General features: G+C 39.3%; 1 long non-coding RNA gene across 1 annotated transcript in view; it reads left to right on the top strand.

Moving 5' to 3' along the window:
* LOC131934590 (uncharacterized) overlaps positions 1-21,906 on the top strand; it is a 31,098-nt gene extending 9,192 nt beyond the window's left edge. Inside the window, exon 2 of the long non-coding RNA XR_009385807.1 lies at positions 21,716-21,906. This is a non-coding gene — a long non-coding RNA (uncharacterized LOC131934590). The remainder of the gene's footprint in view (positions 1-21,715) is intronic.
* Positions 21,907-22,460: the final 554 nt, after the last annotated feature.

Here is a 22,460-nt window from a genome sequence, read left to right as displayed (position 1 = left end):
AACATTGTCACGTTTTCAGTGTATTGGGAGTTTTATGATTGGTCTTTATTTATTCATAAAATGATGGACCAAAAACGAGACATTCCTAAGGTTTTAGGAATTATTTTTTTAGTTTTTACTATTATTAGGCGCTCCGATTACCGTATTTTTTGCGTTTAAATATTAAATAAAATATTAAAAATCAGAATATATTTTTTGTAAAGCGTTGTAAGCAAACATATAATGACGTTATCGTTTCTTAGTTACATAGTTTTTTAAACACTGAAATAATTCGAAAAATGAAAAAAAAAAAGCCAGCTGCTTATTTTTTTTTTTTTTTTTTTTTGCTTTACCGGATCTAAATTAGAATAAAATATTGTAAAAAACAATTTATCACTGGAGATAGAGATTTTATGACAGCGGGAACAGAAAATAAATTATTAGGCGCGGGCGGACAGTTATTGGTTTCAAAGTTGAGATTTGATTTTAAATGACGGCTCTAAGATTCAAAGTTAGTTCATAATTTTTGCTAGTGTGTCTAGAGGGGTGGAGGGTGTATAGGTGATGGGTTAGAGAGGGGTGGGGGGACGTTAACATTGCGTGCGGTTGATAATATCTTGTGAGTCAGGTTATGGGTGAGTTGATATCGAATTGTGAGATATGGATGAAATGGTGGGGGGGGGGGGGGGGGGGGGGGGGAGAGAGTAGAAATCAAGAAGTGCTCATGTATTGGTATGTGGGGAATATGTCAAGTTATGTAAAAAATTATAGCTTTAGAAAGGTGACTCACTTTTGTATGACGGTTTTTGTAACAGGCATTACATAACGCTTGAGATTAAAAGAAAAGTTTCAATGTAATCTAGGTCAAAGTTCATAAATCATAACGCCTGGGACTTGAAGGTCAAATACTCTGGCTCTAATTACTAGACTAATTATTTCGATAGACGCGAGAAATCCCCGTGGGGCGTGGAGCGTGTCCAGTTTTCTGGAATATTTCTCGGATTAATTGGAACCAACGTGTCATAACTTAGGTCCACGACGATGTGGGGCCTTGACCTATACTGGACATCCTCCCTCACCAACCTCCCTCACCAACCACACTTTCAATTCCCAATACCCATACACATTTATCCTTTACTTTAAATCATTGTCAGTGTTTCTTTCAGATAATTTTTGGGGGCATTTGAAATTTTCTGAAAGTTGGGGGGGGGGGGGGGGGGGGGGCTGGGGATAAGAATGTGACACTCGTTTAAGAATGTTTTTTTTTTGTAAATTATTTTTCTGGCACGTAGTGGGGAAGTAGGGTTATGGTCGTGCTGCGGCGGGGCATATCACCCCCCCCCCCCCTCGTCCCCGTCCCCGTCCTCGCTACCAGAAATTGCCACAAAGAAAGTCTGAACATCGTAATCTAGTAATGAGAGTTCTATAGAAAAATGTAGGTGGGGTAAAAAGTGTCAGAACTTATGTAAAGTCCGCGGTAGCACATCCTGAAAGAGTTCAGGGATTCAAGACTATCACCCAGAACCAGTCAGATTCTGTTGTCTCCTTTTTCTATACTGCTAGATCACGCGTAGATAGAGCTGGTCTGATAACTTAACGAAATTATAATAATAAACACGGCTGAAATATATATATATATATATATATATATATATATATATATATATATATATATATATATATAGTTACGCTGTGTACACAGGTAAGTCACGATTTCCTCGTCGAATTAGAGAGCTTACATATGTAATCGTCTAAAATGTGTAAGCTGGAGCATTAAGAGGTTGGCTGGGACTTTGAGTAAATGGAACAGTAAGACAAAATCATCGTCATTAGCGCGTTTCGTCACCCTCCGTCTGCAATTATCGCCCTCATATTTGGCGCCGTCGTTAGTGGATCGATCACGTGATGTTGCTGCTGTAGGTGTGTCACGTGGGGTGAGGTAGACATCCTGAGCGGGGGGGGGGGGGCGTGTGGTTAAAATTAGCTTTAGGCTTCCCGTCGTTTGACGTTGGGGGAGACACCAAAAAATAGATTTAACCTTTTCCCTGCGACTGAGGACATTTTTAAAGCAGAAAAGTGAATGTTGAGTGAGTGATTGATCACTCATGCGTACAGGTTCCCGTTTCCGTTGAGACCAATTAAGCCAGATTTTTCTAAGGTTGTATGTCATTATTGCCGGGTGTTTACGATGTATTTTTCTAAACCAAGACATACAACGGGTAGTGATTTTATGAGATAATAGCAGCTTGCGTGAAGTTTTATTTTTAACTTGTTTTTTCTAATTGGCTTAAACTTCACTGACTGGGTGGGTTTTACTATAGACTTTAGTCAAAAGCAAATATTGATGTCGAAATGATTTTTTTTAACAAGCGTTTTTTTGCAAAACAATTTATTTTTGTTCTTGCATTGTTTTATACTTGTGACATTTAACTTGAGAATTTCATTAACGGAAACGAGTTATGTTTTTTAACAAACGTGTAAACTAGTGATGCGTGTCATAGACTGTAATGATGATTGCTTGTATTTTATACTTGCTGTGTAATTATACAACCCAACAAAAACACAGGTTAAATCTAATGTCTCCACCTTCCTCATCCCTACACACACAACGCTACTGAACTAGCGCATCTGGCCACTCACTCAATACAGTCACTAGCCCCTCCCCCACCACCCACTCTCTACAGTCACTAGCCCCCCCCCCCACCACTCACTCAATACAGTCACTAGCCCCCCCCCCCCCACCACTCACTCAATACAGTCACTAGCCCCCCCCCCACCACTCACTCAATACAGTCACTAGCCCCCCCCCCCCACCACTCACTCAATACAGTCACTAGCCCCCCCCCCACCACTCACTCAATACAGTCACTAGCCCCCCCCCCCCACCACTCACTCAATACAGTCACTAGCCCCCCCCCCCCCACCACTCACTCAATACAGTCACTAGCCCCCCCCCCCCCCCACCACCCACTCAATACAGTCACTAGCCCCCCCCCACCACTCACTCAATACAGTCACTAGCCCCCCCCCACCACTCACTCAATACAGTCACTAGCCCCCCCCCCACCACCCACTCAATACAGTCACAAGGCCCCCCCCCACCACTCACTCAATACAGTCACTAGCCCCCCCCCACCACTCACTCAATACAGTCACTAGCCCCCCCCCCCACCACCCACTCAATACAGTCACTAGCCCCCCCCCCCCCCCCCACCACCCACTCAATACAGTCACAAGGCCCCCCCCAACACTCAATAATCACTACCCCCACCCCCACTCAATACAGTCACTAGCCTCCCCCCCCACCACTCTCTACATTCACTAGCCCCCTCCCCCCACACCACCTACTGAATACAGTCACTAGCCCCCCCCCCCACCACTCTCTACATTCACTAGCCCCCTCCCCCCCCACACCACCCACTCAATACAGTCACTAGCCCACCCCACCCCCCTCAATACAGTCTCTAGCCGCACCCCCACCCGACTCAATGCAGTCACTAGCCCCCCCCCCACCACCCGACTCAATGCAGTCACTAGCCACCCCCCCCCCCCCACCACCCGACTCAATACAGTCACTAGCCACCCACTCAGTAAGGTCACTACCCCCCCACCCCCACCCCTCAAAAAGCCACTGGCCACCCACACAACAACAGCTAAAATATCAAAAACGTGTCAGAAAAAGGTTCAACATTCAATGGGATGCGACGACTACTTCAGGCTATTCGTTACTAATAGCCCGCGTCACCATGGAATTATCTCCCATAATAAAAGAAGAATCTAGTTATGTTGAATTGTTTCCCTTTATATATATATATATATATATATATATATATATATATATATATATATATATATATATATATATATATATATATATATATATATACTAGGCATACTGCCTAGCTTCGCTTAGGTTTTCAAAATCATTTGAGAATACGAATACGTAATTATTAAGTGATGGATGAGGTGTGGAGTTGCTTAAATTTAAACAATGATGCTAATTTTAGAGAAGATGTTGTTGTATGTTGTTTCACAAACGTGTACACAAATAAATATTCAACAGTACGCAATCTATGACTAAAATGGAATTAGAACTACAGAGGTTCCATGAACAGTATATCTCATAATTTATATTACATTGACTTTTAAAATTAATTTTTTTTTAAATTGTGATACGTAGCTTAATTAACAACTTAATGTTTTACTAAAACAAACGCTATGCTTTGTCATTTTCTGTTTCTGTTTAAAATAGTATACAATTATTTAAAAAATAATTATTTAAAAAGGTTAACTCCCTTGAAAATGGACAATACGACTTATGTCTGTTTCCTTTTTAAAAAAAAAAACATTTGCTATGCTTATATAAGAAAATACGATATATGAACCTATTTAACAACTACAATGGCTTTTTCCGACGGGAATAAAGTTTTTTTGTTATCCTACAGGGTCGGTCTACGACCTCAAATGATATTAAGGGTATTGTTCGTCAATTTATTTATATATATCTCATATAAGGAGAATTTCACTCGCGGTCATCTTTTAGCCCTGGTCGAGGGCTTTGAGTCTGACCAACAGTTTTTCCATACGGTCTAGTCATCTATAGATATGTATGCAAAACATTAGCATGATTTACAGAGGTTAAGTAACCGAAAAATTGTGTTGAAAATTCCCTGTTTTTCCCATAAAATACAAAGATTATATAAGGAAATACGACTGGTCAGTTTTGACCCATTTCTCGATTTTTCCCGGACATGGCGAGTTTTTTGTGACACCCCAAGTTTTTTTCCTACCACCTCACAAAATTTCAAAGGGGGTCGTCGGAGGAAATTTTTTTTCGTAAAAGAGCTCATATAAAGAGAATTTCACTCGCGGTCATTTTTTAGCCCTCGTCGAGGGCTTTGAGTGAAACCGACAGGTCTACCCTACGGCCAAGCCATTTAACTATAAGCATGCCAAAAATTAGCCAGATATACTGAGTTTAAGTACCCTGAAATACGCGTTGAAATGACCCTCTGTTTTTCCCATAAAATACAAAGATTATATAGGGAAATACAACTGGTCAGTTTTGACCCCTTTACGAAGTTTTCCCAGATATGCCGAGTTTTTTGTGACACCCCAAGGCGTTCTCCTACCACCTCACAAAATTTCAAGGGGGGTCGTCGGAGGAAAATTTTTTTCGTAATAGAGCTCATAAAAAGAGAATTTCACTCGCGGTCACTTTTTAGCCCTCGTCGAGGGCTTTGAGTGAGACCGACAGTTTTCCCTAAAGGTCAAGCCATTTACCTAAGAGTATGCAAAAAATTAGCCAGATATACTGAGTTTAAGTACCCTGAAATACGCGTTGAAATGACCCTCTGTTTTTCCCATAAAATACAAAGATTATATAGGGAAATACAACTGGTCAGTTTTGACCCCTTTACGAAGTTTTCCCAGATATGCCGAGTTTTTTGTGACACCCCAAGGCGTTCTCCTACCACCTCACAAAATTTCAAGGGGGGTCGTCGTCGGAAATTTTTTTTCGTAATAGAGCTCATATAAAGAGAATTTCACTCGCGGTCACTTTTTAGCCCTCGTCGAGGGCTTTGAGTGAGACCGACAGTTTTCCCTAAAGGTCAAGCCATTTACCTAAGAGTATGCAAAAAATTAGCCAGATATACTGAGTTTAAGTACCCTGAAATACGCGTTGAAATGACCCTCTGTTTTTCCCATAAAATACAAAGATTATATAGGGAAATACAACTGGTCAGTTTTGACCCCTTTACGAAGTTTTCCCAGATATGCCGAGTTTTTTGTGACACCCCAAGGCGTTCTCCTACCACCTCACAAAATTTCAAGGGGGGTCGTCGGAGGAAAATTTTTTTCGTAATAGAGCTCATATAAAGAGAATTTCACTCGCGGTCACTTTTTAGCCCTCGTCGAGGGCTTTGAGTGAGACCGACAGTTTTCCCTAAAGGTCAAGCCATTTACCTAAGAGTATGCAAAAAATTAGCCAGATATACTGAGTTTAAGTACCCTTAAATACGCGTTGAAATGACCCTCTGTTTTTCCCATAAAATACAAAGATTATATAGGGAAATACAACTGGTCAGTTTTGACCCCTTTACGAAGTTTTCCCAGATATGCCGAGTTTTTTGTGACACCCCAAGGCGTTCTCCTACCACCTCACAAAATTTCAAGGGGGGTCGTCGGAGGAAAATTTTTTTCGTAATAGAGCTCATATAAAGAGAATTTCACTCGCGGTCACTTTTTAGCCCTCGCCGAGGGCTTTGAGTGAGACCGACAGTTTTCCCTAAAGGTCAAGCCATTTACCTAAGAGTATGCAAAAAATTAGCCAGATATACTGAGTTTAAGTACCCTGAAATACGCGTTGAAATGACCCTCTGTTTTTCCCATAAAATACAAAGATTATATAGGGAAATACAACTGGTCAGTTTTGACCCCTTTACGAAGTTTTCCCAGATATGCCGAGTTTTTTGTGACACCCCAAGGCGTTCTCCTACCACCTCACAAAATTTCAAGGGGGGTCGTCGGAGGAAAATTTTTTTCGTAATAGAGCTCATATAAAGAGAATTTCACTCGCGGTCACTTTTTAGCCCTCGTCGAGGGCTTTGAGTGAGACCGACAGTTTTCCCTAAAGGTCAAGCCATTTACCTAAGAGTATGCAAAAAATTAGCCAGATATACTGAGTTTAAGTACCCTGAAATACGCGTTGAAATGACCCTCTGTTTTTCCCATAAAATACAAAGATTATATAGGGAAATACAACTGGTCAGTTTTGACCCCTTTACGAAGTTTTCCCAGATATGCCGAGTTTTTTGTGACACCCCAAGGCGTTCTCCTACCACCTCACAAAATTTCAAGGGGGGTCGTCGTCGGAAATTTTTTTTCGTAATAGAGCTCATATAAAGAGAATTTCACTCGCGGTCACTTTTTAGCCCTCGTCGAGGGCTTTGAGTGAGACCGACAGTTTTCCCTAAAGGTCAAGCCATTTACCTAAGAGTATGCAAAAAATTAGCCAGATATACTGTGTTTAAGTACCCTGAAATACGCGTTGAAATGACCCTCTGTTTTTCCCATAAAATACAAAGATTATATAGGGAAATACGACTGGTCAGTTTTGACCCATTTCCCGATTTTTCCAGGACATGGCGAGTTTTTTGTGACATCCCAAGGCGTTCTCCTACCACCTCACAAAATATCAAGGGGGGTCGTCGGAGGAATTTTTTTTTCGTAATATAGCCCATATAAGGCGCCGGTCAGTCGAGGTCAGTTTTGACCCCCTCTCCATAGACTTTTCGGCCAACCGTCACCGTCCTTCGTGTTCTATCGCCCGAAGGCACCATCGTGCCAAATTTGACGCGCCTGCGGCGCCGGGAAGTGCCCTATCGGGCACTTGACCACTTTGCTTTATATATATATATATATATATATATATATATATATATATATATATATATATATATATATATATATATATATATATATATATATATATATATATATATATATATATATATATATATATATATATTTATATATTTATATATACATATATATATACATATATATATATATATATATATATATATATATATATATATATATATATATATATATATATATATATATATATATATATATATATATATATATATATATATATATAAAATCAAGAATCATACACCATTTTAATCATCCCGGTACGTATAAAAGTTGTATAAGAAAACACCTCATATAATTACTGAACAACCCGATCTTTATACGATCATTGGCAACCCTATCTCCATACATGCCCTATACAACCTGATCTTTATTTATCTTGATCCAAATGCAATCACAACGCCATGTGCAACCCGATCTACGGACAACCCGATCTCTATACCTGCCCGGACAAGTTCATCCTTTCAAAAATTGAGACGTGATTTTTTTTTATTCTGATAGGCAAGGGTAGACAACAATTAAATATGTTTGAAGAGCTCTTATCGTCAAGGGAAGAAACTCTCCCCAGCTAGAGTGAGACAACTTTGGTAATTTAAATCAAATCATGCGAAATCCGAGACGGTAATATTCGTGATATTAAAATACACAACGTCAGGAATTATCTAATCAAACAACGAGTTGCTTAGATGATATTGGAGGAATATGTTTTAAATATGTTTTTTTTTTAAAAAGGTTTTGTCTTTTTGAAGGGGCGTGGCACTAGATTTCATCTCATCGTGGACGATTGTCTCCCTTGTTCTAATGGTAATGTTCTTTTGTTGCTAGAACATTTATAGTTAGGAAGAATGTTCTGCGTGTATAGAAAAATTGTATTGAAGCAGAGTGTATGAGACATGTTGTTAGATACAGAGACAATGACCAACACCTTTGAAATAATCTCCCGCTACAAGGAAAATACTTCCGGTTTGTGGTAAGCGTTCGGTTCTTTATAATTATCCCTGGCTCTTGATAAAAATTTCCGGCTGCGTAGACAAGATTTCCGAATCCACAAAAAAAATATACGGCTCACGGAAAATTCTTTGTCTACCTATAAAAAGATCTCCTGATCCTTATAAAAATATCTCCGCAGCCTATAAAACTTTCCAGCTCTTTATAAAGATATTTCCGGCTTCCTTTAAAAATTTCAGACTCCTTATACAAATCTCCGGCTCCTTAAATATATATATATATATATATATATATATATATATATATATATATATATATATATATATATATATATATATATATATATATATATATATATATATATCTCAGCTCCCAATAAAATGTTCTGCTCCTTATAAAAAATAACTCCTTCTCCTTTTAAAATCTCCGGCTGATTATAAAAGCAATCCCCAGCTACTTATAAAAAATCTCCGGCGTCCTATAAAAAATGCCGGCTCCTACACAGCGCACAGCGGCAGTAAAAAATCTTAATGTCCCTGTTTGTGTTGAATAAAACAAAAGAATCGGTGTTTAATATTTCACGGATATTCTTTGAACTAGCTCAACCCGCGCTACGAGTCTTCAATAATTCAGCGTTATTCCCCCTTCTTCTGAGGAACTGAATCGCCGTTAGAGTAATCTACCTTGCGGTGATATTTGGCTTATCTATTGTCACGTGGGAAAGTTAGACCCCCGTCAATGTACAAGGACAAGGAACTTATATTTCAGCCACGCCCTTTATTTCAAACACGTTTCAAGTTTTGTTTCAAGTCAGATTATTATCACTACTGATATTCATATATATATATATTTTTACAATAATAAATGTATGATTATTAATTATTCACAAATAAGGAATTTCTTTATGTCGATATATCATTTTTATTTTTAATACGTTTTAATTTAAACCTGAGATGTAAATTTATAAAGTCGTGCTATATTTATACTATCAAAAGTTATATACATATGATTACTGTTACTTTAAGTAATAGCTGATAAGTCATGAAGTCGGAATACTGCTAATTAGCCAAAACTGAGTCGGATGACTGATTCAAAGTTGACCATGTGATGATGATTGTAAAGTTCAAAAGTGACTGTCAACAAAACTTCTATGTTTAGTTATTAATTAAAAAAATGATTACAAACTCAGGTTTAAAGGTGCTGTAGTAGTGGAGTAGCATCAAAGTGCGGAGGTGGGCGATGGAGGGTGATGTGCCATTTAAAAGACAATTTTCCCTCCGGTAATTAGTATAATCTACCGACAAGCGGCGCTGTAATTAACACCAATGACGTCACGGGTGACTGTAGCACGCGCGTGGGTATCGATACCTGACGGTCATGTGACACCCTGTCACGCGACGTGACGTGTCAGAGCGAACGTGAACATCTTGTTTTAGCCGGCTTTTGTCCGAATTCATTTTCTGGTTGTATAGGTTTGAGCTATTTTTAGAAGCTTTGCTCAGGTCAGCCGGTGCGAAGTCGCTGATATAACATGAGTCACCTGGTAGTGGACGGAGCCGGAGACTTGGAGCCAGAGACTTGGAGCCAGAGACTGGGAGCCAGAGACTGGGAGCCAGAGACTGGGAGCCAGAGACTGGGAGCCAGAGACTGGGAGCCAGAGACTGGGAGCCAGAGACTGGGAGCCAGAGACTGGGAGCCGGAGACTGGGAGCCAGAGACTGGGAGCCGAAATATGGGAGCCGGAGACTGGGAGCCAGAGACTGGGAGCCAGAGACTGGGAGCCGGAGACTGGGAGCCAGACATTGGGAGCCAGAGACTGGGAGCCGAAATATGGGAGCCGGAGACTGGGAGCCGGAGACTGGGAGCCGGAGACTGGGAGCCAGAGACTGGGAGCCAGAGACTGGGAGCCAGAGACTGGGAGCCAGGGACTGGGAGCCAGAGACTGGGAGTCGGAGACTGGGAGCCGGAGACTGGGAGCCAGAGACTGGGAGCCGGAGACTGGGAGCCGGAGACTGGGAGCCGGAGACTTGATGCCGAAATATGGGAGCCGGACACTGAGAGATGGACACTGGGAGCCAGAGACACATTACGATCGCAAGTTTAGAGCCGGAGCATCTATAGCGGAAATCCATATAATCAAACATCTCATCCCTTGCCAATGTTCTTGGATGATCAAAATCCAGGGAGAAGTATCCAGATATCTAGCCAGAGATTCCGCTAGCCGTAGAGAGATAGTCGGAGAGATATAGCCAGAGTCAGCAGCTAGCCGGACTGCGATACACGGAGAGATCTAGCCATACCTCAACTGTAGAGAGACAGCAAAAGCGTTCTAGCCAAAGATTCCGCTAGCCATGGAGAGATTCAGAGAGATTTAGCCAGAGATTTAGCCAGAGAGAGATTTAGCCAGAGATTTAGCTAGAGGATTATAGCCAGAGACTCAGTTAGCCGTATATAGTTGTTGGTGTTGCTGGAGGTATATAGCCTGAGACAGAATGAAAGCCAGACAGAGACAGCTAACAGCAGACAGCAGTTGGTCTATCTAGAAAAGACTGAGCTAATCAAAATATAAAAAAAATTAAAAACTCAAGACATTGCCCTCGGCGTGACGTACTCAACATATACTCAACATATGCTTGACGTACTCAACATATACTCAACATATGCTTGACGTACTCAACATACGCTCAACATATGATTGACGTACTCAACATACGCTCAACATATGCTTGACGTACTCAACATACGCTCAACATATGCTAGACGTACTCAACATATACTCAACATATATATGTATCCCCACAGCTCATCTAACCCCATACAACATATTCATACACGCTAGTACAAAAATAGCATGTTCAATTATTTAACAAATTTATTAATGCGATTTGATCAGTTATTAAGGCAGTTGAGAAAGATGAAACGTACATCAATCAAAACTTGGAGAAATTCGAACCACCCCGAGCTCGTGTGGGGGAGCAGGACAATACTTGAATTTAAAACATGGCAGGTTAGTGGCTGTTTCTGGAACCGTTATCAGGTACAGGTGCGTCATGTAACACAGTGGCAGGTGTCACAGGTGTTGTGTAGCATAAAAATGCAGGTGTTTCATGTGGCAGGTGTTTCGTATAGCACAAACTGTAGGTGTTTCATATAGCACAAACTACAGGTGTTTCATATTACGGTACAGGTGTCGTGGGCCCATGCTTAGACAGGTGTTTGGTGACTCGCAGGTGTTGGTTTCATACAAGTGTGATTTTATCATAAGTCATTAGCACGTATGAGTGATTAGAGCAAGTCGTCAGCATGCATGTGTGATTACAGCAACAGTCATCAGGACGTAAATTTTGATTAAACTAACTCACGCAAACAAGATTATTAACATAAAACTACCGAATTCTAATGAATCATTAATGGTGTGACGACTTGCTCGCGTTAATCACGGATTCGGTCTGCATGACATAGTCCCCTCTACCCTCACCCCAGAAAATAGTGCAGACGCCGCAACGCCGCAAACAATGCAGACATTCGAGTCCCTCCACCCCATAACGACGCAAATAGTTGCAGTGTATCCACGCACATTTTGTAGACATTCTCCTACCAATATTGAAGAAATTATTCCTGCTAATTCTGAATACAATATCGATGAATACTAGTCAGAAATCTGCCCGAAAAAGGCGCGAACAATAGCAAGCAGGCCAATAAAGTCTGAAGTCAATAACCCTATAGCCGCCATTGATGAACGCGATATGAAACAAACCACATCGGCTCCTCAATCGGAGTTAATTGGTCTCAATAATTCATCATGGCGGAGAACCCAGCTCATTTGTCGGCTAATCTGCCGAAGATCTTAGAAATGTTCCCATTCTCGGTTAAAGAAAAAAAAATTTATCCAGTGCAAACCGATTAGTAATTCAAAAATTTGCGTATGAAATGACATGAGTTTCGTTTTTTACCGCAATCTAGGATAACTAAAAATCAAGAAAATTTATTAAATGTATCTAATATAAATTATTTTATGGGGGGAAATACGATAGTATCAATTTTTATGATATAAACCATTAATTCAATCATCAAATACTTTATTTTTTTTCTCCCACTAAGCATCAAATTAGAGACGATTTATTTGTGTTTAATTAATTTTTATATTTGAATCGAAATCGAACACTGTACAGCTTTTTGCACTTCTAAATTAAATGAATCCAGTTTTGGTTGTTAATTGAATGCGACTCGGATGAGAGTTCATCTAGAATATACAATTACAACCTTTACCACAGTTAATTAAATCAAACCGCAACCTTACATTTTAAAAAAAATTACAAAAAAAATTGGTTAATATAATTTAAACTTAATACATGACTCTTAAACATGAATATATAACAATGTGATGACTAACAATGGCGTTAACATAACACAACCTTTCCGAAACACAACCGTAGTACAACCCAACAATCACATCGATTTAGTACAACCCAACAATCACATCGATTTAGTACAATCCAACAATCACATCGATTTAGTACAACCCAACAATCACATCGATTTAGTACAATCCAACAATCACATCGATTTAGTACAATCCAACAATCACATCGACATGTTAACCAAAAACATTGATATAACCCAGCCCAACAATAACATTGATATAACACAGCTCAAAGATAAAATTGATATAACACAATTTAATCATATCATCAATATAACACAGCTTAACGATAGCTTAGACCACCCAGCCTAACAAAACCATTGACACAACCCTCCCAGCCTATCTAAACCATTGACACAACCCTCCCAACCTAATTGACACAACCCTCCCAGCCTAATTGACACAACCCTCCCAGCCTAACTAAACCATTGACACAACCCACCCAACCTAATTGACACAACCCTCCCAACCTAATTGACACAACCCCTCCGACCTAATTGACACAACCCTCCCAACATAATTGACACAACCCTCCCAGCCTAACAAAACCATGGACACAACCCACCCAGCCTAACACAACCATGGACACAACCCAGCCTTTCCATCCCCTCCACCATTCGCCTCGGGCCGGATCTCTGTACCACCCCAGAGATCACCCCGGACACATCTTTCCCCTCCATGTCGGCGCCAGACTCCGCCAGACTCGACCCCACCCCGACATTAATCTTCATTGATCCTAATCAGGGTCAAAGGTTAACGGATGAAAATGTAAACAAAACTAAACACCGATGATGCGTGTGTAAAAAAAAATATTTTCTGCCCCAAAAAACTCTCGATCTAATTCAATGTGGCAAGCAGTTACGACCGCCCTATTCGGAGCCTCTATTTTTTCTGGCAACTTTATCTACGGCTTTATGAGAATCTACGTGGCCCGATATAAAAAAACAAAAAAAAAAAACAAAAAAAAAAACATTATTTTTTCTTTTTACCGAAGTAATTCAAGGATTTTTTCAAATGAGGTATTTCGATTAGAAATGATGAAACTATATTTTATTTAGCCAATTACTGTCGTAAATAAGATATCGCAGCTGAAACAGATCGATGTGAAATATTTTTGGCGGTCCCATCTATAATGTGGTCAGCCTCTGAGACTGCGCGGCGCGAGCTTTCGGTGCGATCATTCTACGATGGAGACATGTGGTGACGCGTGGCGAGTTGTTTTTCTTACGTCCACAACCACACCAACATGCAACTAATATCCATTGGCTGGTTTTAATTTATTTTTGCTCTAATAAAAACAAATATTCAAAAACGTTGTCGCGTCAACTATTCTATGAGCACCTCCAAATGTCGCGTCAATTATTCTATGAGAGATCACCTCCAAATGTCGCGTCCACTATCCTAAGATCACCTCCAAATGTCGAATCAACTAACCTATATGATCACCTCCAAATGTCGCGTCAACTATCCTATTTGATCAACTCCAATTGTCGCGTCAAGTATCCTATATGATCACCTCCAAATGTCGCGTCAAGTATCCTATATGATCACCTCCAAATGTCGCGTCAAGTATCCTATATGATCACCTCCAAATGTCGCGTCAAGTATCCTTATTGATCAACTCCAAATGTCGCGTCAAGTATCCTATATGATCACCTCCAAATGTCGCCTCAACTATCATATGATCACCTCCAAATGTCGCGTCAACTATCCGATGAGGGATCACCTTCAAATGTCGAATCAACTATCCTATGATTACTTCCTATTATCGCGTCAACAATCTTATTATCACCACCAAATGTCGCGTCAACAATCTTATTATCACCTTCAAATGTCGCGTCAACTAATCTATGATCACTTTCAAATGTCGCGGCAACTAATCTATGATCATCTACTGAAATGCTGCGTGTTTTCCAGAGATGATTCGACCACTTGTGTCTATTAATAGAAAGCAGACTTCAGGTTAACTAAAATTACTTTACTTGATGAGTGTGGCTTTGTTAGATGTTGTGGGTATAGGTTTTTCGTAATTGTCATAAGATTTTTTTTATTTTTGCTTACACACAATATTTGTGAGAAAATTTTCTCGCGTAGATTAGTCACATTACACCAAACATTTTAAAATTGCAATTAGTATTATAAAAACTCAAAGCTTAAAATAAATTTCCGAAAGTCAGCGTATGTGGGGTTGTTTATCATGAGACAATAGTATCACATTCTGAAGACGAAACTAGAACAAAGGTCATAGGTCATCTAAATAGGTCACATACAACAGAGCAATGATCCTTAAGAATGGTAATTAATTTTAAGTCTTTGATTTCACTTAAAATCCCCCTCCCCACGCAAAGCATAGATTCACATTTCTACGTAAGATCAAATACTATACGGATACGTCAGTTAAAGTAAATACAATATCTAACTAAAGGTTTTATTATATACGGTATATCTATTTATGCTAACTAAAGATTTTCTGTACAATTAACTGCTATTGATAACAACGCTGAATTGAGCATTAGCTCACTAGAAAAAAAAAACACTGTTATCCATTGTAATTTAAATTTGGTTTATTTAAGCCCCACCCCCTCCCCCACCCTAGATCCCCTGCTGAGGGTTAATTTAGATCTCATGTTCTAGAAGTTTGAAACAAAAGGCTTAGAATATCATGTTTGCCTGTTTGCTAATTTTTGCACGTGTGGATGTGTGTAGGTCAACACGCGCCCGCCCACTTGCGGAAATTTGTAGAATTCGGAGTGCGGAAACTGGTTAACATCCGGAGTGCGGAAACTGGTTAACATTCGCAGTGCGCAAACTGGTCTCAGACTTTCATAAGTTTACTCAGGGCGTTCATATTACGTCAGGGTGGAGGTGTTAAATTACAATTACATCTTACAGTTCTATTATTACACTTTCAACTACCTGACCTTTCCCTGTAAAGACCCTTCACGTGGATTGAGTTACAGCTATATCTAACGTTTCATTTTACAAACTTTAATGAGTAGAACAGCCCTGACAGTGTAAACTAAGATTGTAGGTTGTTCACTGAGTACTGGGAGATGGGAATCGTTGATGACGTGTTCACTATGCCAAATATCAGAAACCCACGTGACGAGAACTGCTAAATTTTTTAACCCCCTTACTGACTGCCTGGCTAATAAGTAAACACTTGACCTTTGCGGTCATATATGAGAGGAAGAGAGCAGAGTTTCTTCCAGGCGTCTCTTCTGCACCCCCTCCCCTTCCCGGAAAGAAAGTCTACCGCCCCCCCCCCCCCCACTCGAACGAAATGGAATTTATATAGAAAAAATATACTTTTAACAGTGTCCGCAATCCACTCACCTCCGGAAAATTTAGTCCCCCCCCCTTAGAAATTTTAAGTGCCCTCTACCCCCCCCCCCCGTGAGAAAAAAGTCTGAGAGAAACACTGGAAGAGAGGGAGAGAGAGATAATAGACAGCTGAAGGTCAGGGTGAGGTCGGAAAAAACTAATTATGTTCTCTAATGAATGATACACTATAATCAAGGTCAAGGATAGACTCTTCATATGCTGGTCCACCGGCTTTCCCCCTTTGTGTAGTTTACGCCGCGAAACTAAATACGCTGTTTGTTCTGCTTACTTGAATTAGCTTTATCTTTAGCCAACAATCGGTCCACTGCTTACCTCAATTCGCCTGAAATTTACATCGAATTTCGTCAATCGCTTACCGCTGATTCGCCAACCGTTTACCCCAAAAGGTCCACGGAGTACCTCTCATTGTAAAGAACGAGAACTCAGTTGTTTTGATTTTTTCAATGAATCGATGTTCTATCACGTGGTAGATGGGCGTGGCATCATGTGACACAGACCACGTGATCTGAGCTGAGATTAAACACAACACATGCAAATGCGGGCGTCACGTGAGCTGTAATGAGGTAAGGGTGTAAGCGGAAGCTAGGCAAGACCCGGATGTGCCAAGAAGCAACAAGCGGAATGGTAGCGACTGAAACAAGAGACAATCAAGGATTAGCCGACTGACAGGGTGAGTGTGTGGGGTGGGGGGTGGGGGATTGGGGGGGGGGGGAGAGCAGGGTGGAAATCTTCCAAAATCAATCAATTATGACTGAATTTTAATTTAAAAACAACACTTAAAAAAACTGAGTGTGTTGTGAAATCGGAGCCGGTGTGTTGGCTCAGTGCCGGCTAAAGTGCCGGCTAGATTTCCATCTAGCTTGATACGGAACAAAGTTTACACATTTAAAAAAAGGCACTTCTTAATTGTTACGTGTTTTATATCCACGGCTAAGTGAGACCACCTCCCCACCCCCTACCCTTCAGAATTTTACAGCAAAATAACAGACGCTTTTAAAAACAAATTGTTGTTAGTAGCTGTCATACAGGTGTAGAATAGCTGTCATAAAACTTAATTGGAGCTGTCATACAATTGTAGTATAGCTGTGATACAGATTTCGTATAGCTGTCATACAGGTGTTGTATAGCTGTCATACAAGTGTAGTATAGCTGTCATACAGGTGTAGTATAGCTGTCATACAGGTGTAGTATAGCTGTCATACAGGTGTAGTATAGCTGTCATACAGGTGTAGTATAGCTGTCATACAGGTGTAGTATAGCTGTCATACAGGTGTAGCATAGCTGTCATACAGGTGTAGTATAGCTGTCATACAGGTGTAGTATAGCTGTCATACAGGTGTAGTATAGCTGTCATACAGGTATATTAGAGCTGTCATACAGGTATAGTAGAGCTGTCATACAGGTATAGTAGAGCTGTCATACAGGTGTAGTATAGCTGTCATACAGGTTTAGCATAGCTGTCATAAAGCTTTATTGGAGCTGTCACAGTTTTCTTGTGATTGTCATACAACTGTAGCGAGCGATGGTAACAAACCGCTGTAAAATGATGGATTAAATGTGACGATAAAGGGCCTCTGTTTTAAAATAAGTTTTAACATCGTAATATATTTTGTACCTGAATTACAGACTTACTAGTTGTATAATCGAGTGACCTTTTAGGTTGGTGGTGTGGTGGTACTGATCCCATACCCTCTAATAGACTAAACACCTCATTTTTGTGTTGACGTTGTCGCATGCTGTTTAATAAATCTACTTTGTAATCCTCACAGCGTCACATTTTGTTTGACTAGCTTTTGACTTAACTTTAAGTGTTGATACAGCGCACTTAATCACGTGATTAAAATATTAATAAAGTAGAAGCACGCGATCAAACTTTTTAAATGACAACGCTATTCTTTTGTCTCAAAGACTCCAAATGTGTTTTAGTTGTTCCAGCGTTCAATTCAAATATTGATTTCGGTCTAACATGCCCTATCGTTTTTATTCGAACGAGTTTAAAAAAATCAACACAATCCCTGCTTAGCAATAAAACAAATGTGTTTGCGGACAGACAGGAAGTTGTTAAACTACAACAAAAAGTTGCATACAACTGGTGAATAATACACGGATCACACGAGGAAAGAAAAAATGTGAATTGTTACACCGTGTAGCAAATATGTCACATCATACCGTAGTGTACCTTAAGTACATAGATACCCGTAGAGACATGGAGATTAATTATAGTAAATGTTGACAGAAAACCTGGGATTGACTAAGCTCAAAGATTTAGCTATAACACAATATTAGCTTAGATAAGCTCAATTCCTTTTTAGCTCTGATAGCTGTTTATTTTATCAACCACATTTAGTTAGCTAAGACCAAACCTTAACTGTTACACGATTACTCTAGCTCAGATACTACTTAAAGCATAGTTTAATCTTAGATTTTACAATTTTTATATCAGATATGGACAAGTCATATAAATAGATTTCGTAATTCACACACTGTTTTCGTTGTATTAAAATTGTCAAGTTTAGTCGAATGCATTAACTGAAATATTTTTGTTCTTTTTGAACACTCAACATTTCTTTAACATGGTGATGCCTAATCTGTTTTAATTAGACATGTCTTCTTGATTGGGTTCACTTGTCTTTCTTATTAAACCCATTGACCCAGTGTAGACTGACAGAGCTACCCCCCTTTCCGCTCCCCCAGCGCCCCAGAGGTACACCTCAACACAGCTACACACAACACATATAACAGAAAAGAAAGGACCTTTCTCATACGTAGATAACAAAACCTAATATCGTAGAGTCTATAGACAAGCCTATGCTTTTTAAAAACCCGGTTATAAATTACCGAGCAGGTTGTAAATTATGGGGGTAGGTTTCTCAAACAAACCTTATATAGGTTTTGGCAATCATCGCAAATGTAAACAAAGATTGTGACGTCACATGCCGTAAACCGCCATTTTGGACAGCATGTAAAAAGCATGCTAGAGATAAGAATTGTCCTTGATCTGGTTTAAATATTTACTGTAGAGATCCTGTGCCATTTTTTTCTAAGTGTAAGAGTGGTTATAACAATTCATACATCGTGCTAAATCTGGATACATCAGACTAACTAATTTGGAATTCTTGAAACAATTAGACGTTTGTTTCACATGTATCCTGACGGTGTAAGTATAGTTGTATGTTGCCTGGTATATGTAACTGTTGACTAGTTGTATTAATGTTGCTCTATCCGACTTCTTCAATGTATGGAGACAATGTTGATCCAATGCATATGGTTACACTGATACTAAGTTGGATCTAATGAATGGGTACCCTATGGCGATTAATTGATCCAGTAGATTGTGGCAGAATATTAAGTTAATCCAGTGGATTATATCAGTTCGGTCATGACCGTATCCACAAAATGGCTAAATATATTTATTGTTATTTCCACTGGATTACGTCACAGTATGCTTTCATTTTGCGAATATCGAGATAATTATTAACATCATGTCAAACTATTTGATATCTAGTCAGTTTATCAAATGGCTAGTGACCATGGCTAATCTATATCTAGTGTTTCATTGGCCAGTCTATTCAATGGCCAGTGGCCATGGCTAGTGACATCCAGTCTTTCAGTGGCCCCTGGTTAGTATATCTTTTGGCCAGTGTCCCCAGACTAATCTGTATCATATGCTTCATTGATCAACCTATCCAGTGGCCATTTTTTCCTGACCAGGTCATCCAGTGGCCAAAGTTTGATGGCCAGATTTCCTTGTCTTTGTTTTAAACAAAATCTCACCCGGTATCTTTAATGTAGTGTAACACCTTTTTGTTTATATATTTAGTAAGAGATCCTGTTCATTATTTGATTATCGTTAGGAAAACGAATATTTGACGCTGAACAGTTTTAAAAATATTCATCGAATAACTTTGAACAATGTGCAATCATCTAATCAAATAAACCAATGTACCACGTTAGGGGAGGTAGATAGAACACTAACTGATCAGTTAGCCAATATGAAGAAAAATAACCTTTACTAATTTTTTTCCCACGTCAAACAACGCACAAACTTTTGACCTTTTAGTGGGGTAGTTTACACAGTTGTGGAAAAGCCGTGCACGTGACAAGCTAATTACTAAAAAAAAAAGTCCATTAAAGAAAGGTCAATTATTTCAAAACTTATCGCTGACATATCTCGAGTTTCCTTCTGTGCTATTGACAAGGTCAAGGTCGAACAAGACTGACTCTGACACTGTCGTTACAGGTAAAAAAAAAATGTCACATTCAAGGTTAGAGGCAACTAATTCTTTGTGAACTTCTATTTCGTTTTTAATGTCTGTTTGTTTGTTTATTTGTCTGTGGGTTGGTGGCAAATCTTGCAGCTCAATTTCTCTATACTTCTAGTGCAGCGATTTTGTTGTCATTTTACAATTACATCATTCTCTGAAAAAAAGGCGATAAAATATAAATCATTATGGCAAATAAATTTAAAGATTTCTTAATTTATGAAAAAAATAAGGTATGACAAGATCTAATACTAGTCAACGGTGAAGACCTTTGGCCATGCCTTATTGGTTCATTCCCGACAGCTGACTACGTAGATAATAACTTAAGGGTAAATGATTTTCTTTTAGGGATTCCATGCTACTCAACAGATTTTTAATGCAAACGTTTTTAGTTGTGTGTATATGTATTGTCGACTTTATTAGGACCTAATTGAAGGAAAAAAATGTAGGACATAATAAGTTTCAATAAATATAGATATAGACATACTATTTTTCTTTTAAAAAAAAACATGACTTATAAAAAAGTAGAACATAAGAAAAATAAAACATTTATTGTAATAAGCTTTTAAATACTGATGTGACGTCATGTATCTGAAAACTACTGCGATTTCACTTGAGTCTAACCGATAACATGACATCACATGTTAGATACATGACATCATATAAGTCGTAATCCTACTTAAATTCCATCTTATTTTGCTGTAGTCCTGCCTTTGGTATGCAATGCGGTCAGTGCTATGTCTACACAGTGCAAGCAGGTCACCTGTTTTGTCGAGAAAAGATGAAACTAACACCCCACGCAGGTCTAAACTCTATCTGCTTTAAGATTCTCTTCAAGAGGAATAGCTAATGATTCTATAAGTGTATATTGAAACACCGGTTTTAAAATACAAAACACGAACAAAAAAGAATGTAGAAAAAAGTAAAAAAAAAACAACAACATCGAAACGGAAATAAAAACCAACACAAAAACATGAATAAAAAACTTGACGACCTTCATATATGTGCTCTCTTTGTCCCCGCTTTTATACAGAACTCTGACTTTTTGTGCTGAATGAAACATTGATTACCTCCCATAAACTGCATAGCCAAGTCGACATTCTCCCATAATACTATGTGTGTTCAGCGCTATAGTTTTATTTATTACCGATAAATGTTCTTTTTGATGTTGCTTACTTCCCCTTAAATCATACGATATGTATTAAATATGTAGAAATGTGTTCGATGAGAAGCTATCTTATGGATGGTTCACATTTAATCTAGTTGACAAACGTACGAGTTTGACAACAACGTAATATTTGTGTTTTTTTTCTGTGCAGGTATGTTGATGTAAAGAACTGGAACCGTTACATCCATTTTGTAAATAAACAAGTTGGTCGCTAGGCTTTGGTGCTGTTGCTACGTCATACATCTTGAAGGTCAAGGGCAGAAGGACGTTCGTGAAAAGACGAAGTTTTTTTTTTACTCACGGGAGCAAAGTGTGTTTGTCAGTAAACCAAGCAAGTCTTTGGTGAGTACGATCAGAACTTTGGAAGGGCTGAGGTTTTGTTATGGTAGCGAATATATATGACGTCATTTAATTAGGGGTGGGGGTGGGGGATTTTTAGTTATTTCATAAGGGGATAAGATTTAGAAGTGTGATATGGGATATATTTTTGGATCGGCGTGGTCGGGTCGGTAAAGCTCATGGCTGCTAAACCGAGAAGTCCCTAGTTCGAACCCCCAGACAGATGAGGCTCGATGGATGGTGACAGCGACTCATCTAGGAAAGACAACTATAAAAATCAAACACGGCATCATTGGGCACATGACCTCTAGTTTTGGTTGAGGCGGTGTGGCCTAGCGCTAGAGCGATATACTGCTAACCCGCAAGTCTCTAGTTTGAATCCGGTTACTTTACTTACCGTTTGGGGTTAAGTATACTTCTGCACCATTTGGGGCTAATCAAAATCCTGGCACTATTTTAGTCGAATCACCCACATGTTTAGGGCTAATCACGAACCTATCACGAACCTATTTTGGGCTAATCTCACGCATGACACCATTGTGGGTCTAATCACTTCC

Source organism: Physella acuta, unplaced genomic scaffold, assembly GCF_028476545.2.
Source record: "Physella acuta isolate Inbredline_101_S28 unplaced genomic scaffold, ASM2847654v3 ptg000113l, whole genome shotgun sequence".
In the NCBI taxonomy this organism is placed as follows: domain Eukaryota; kingdom Metazoa; phylum Mollusca; class Gastropoda; family Physidae; genus Physella; species Physella acuta.
The sequence above is the reverse complement of the archived record's forward strand: the minus strand, read 5'-3'. Positions and strand labels throughout refer to the sequence as shown.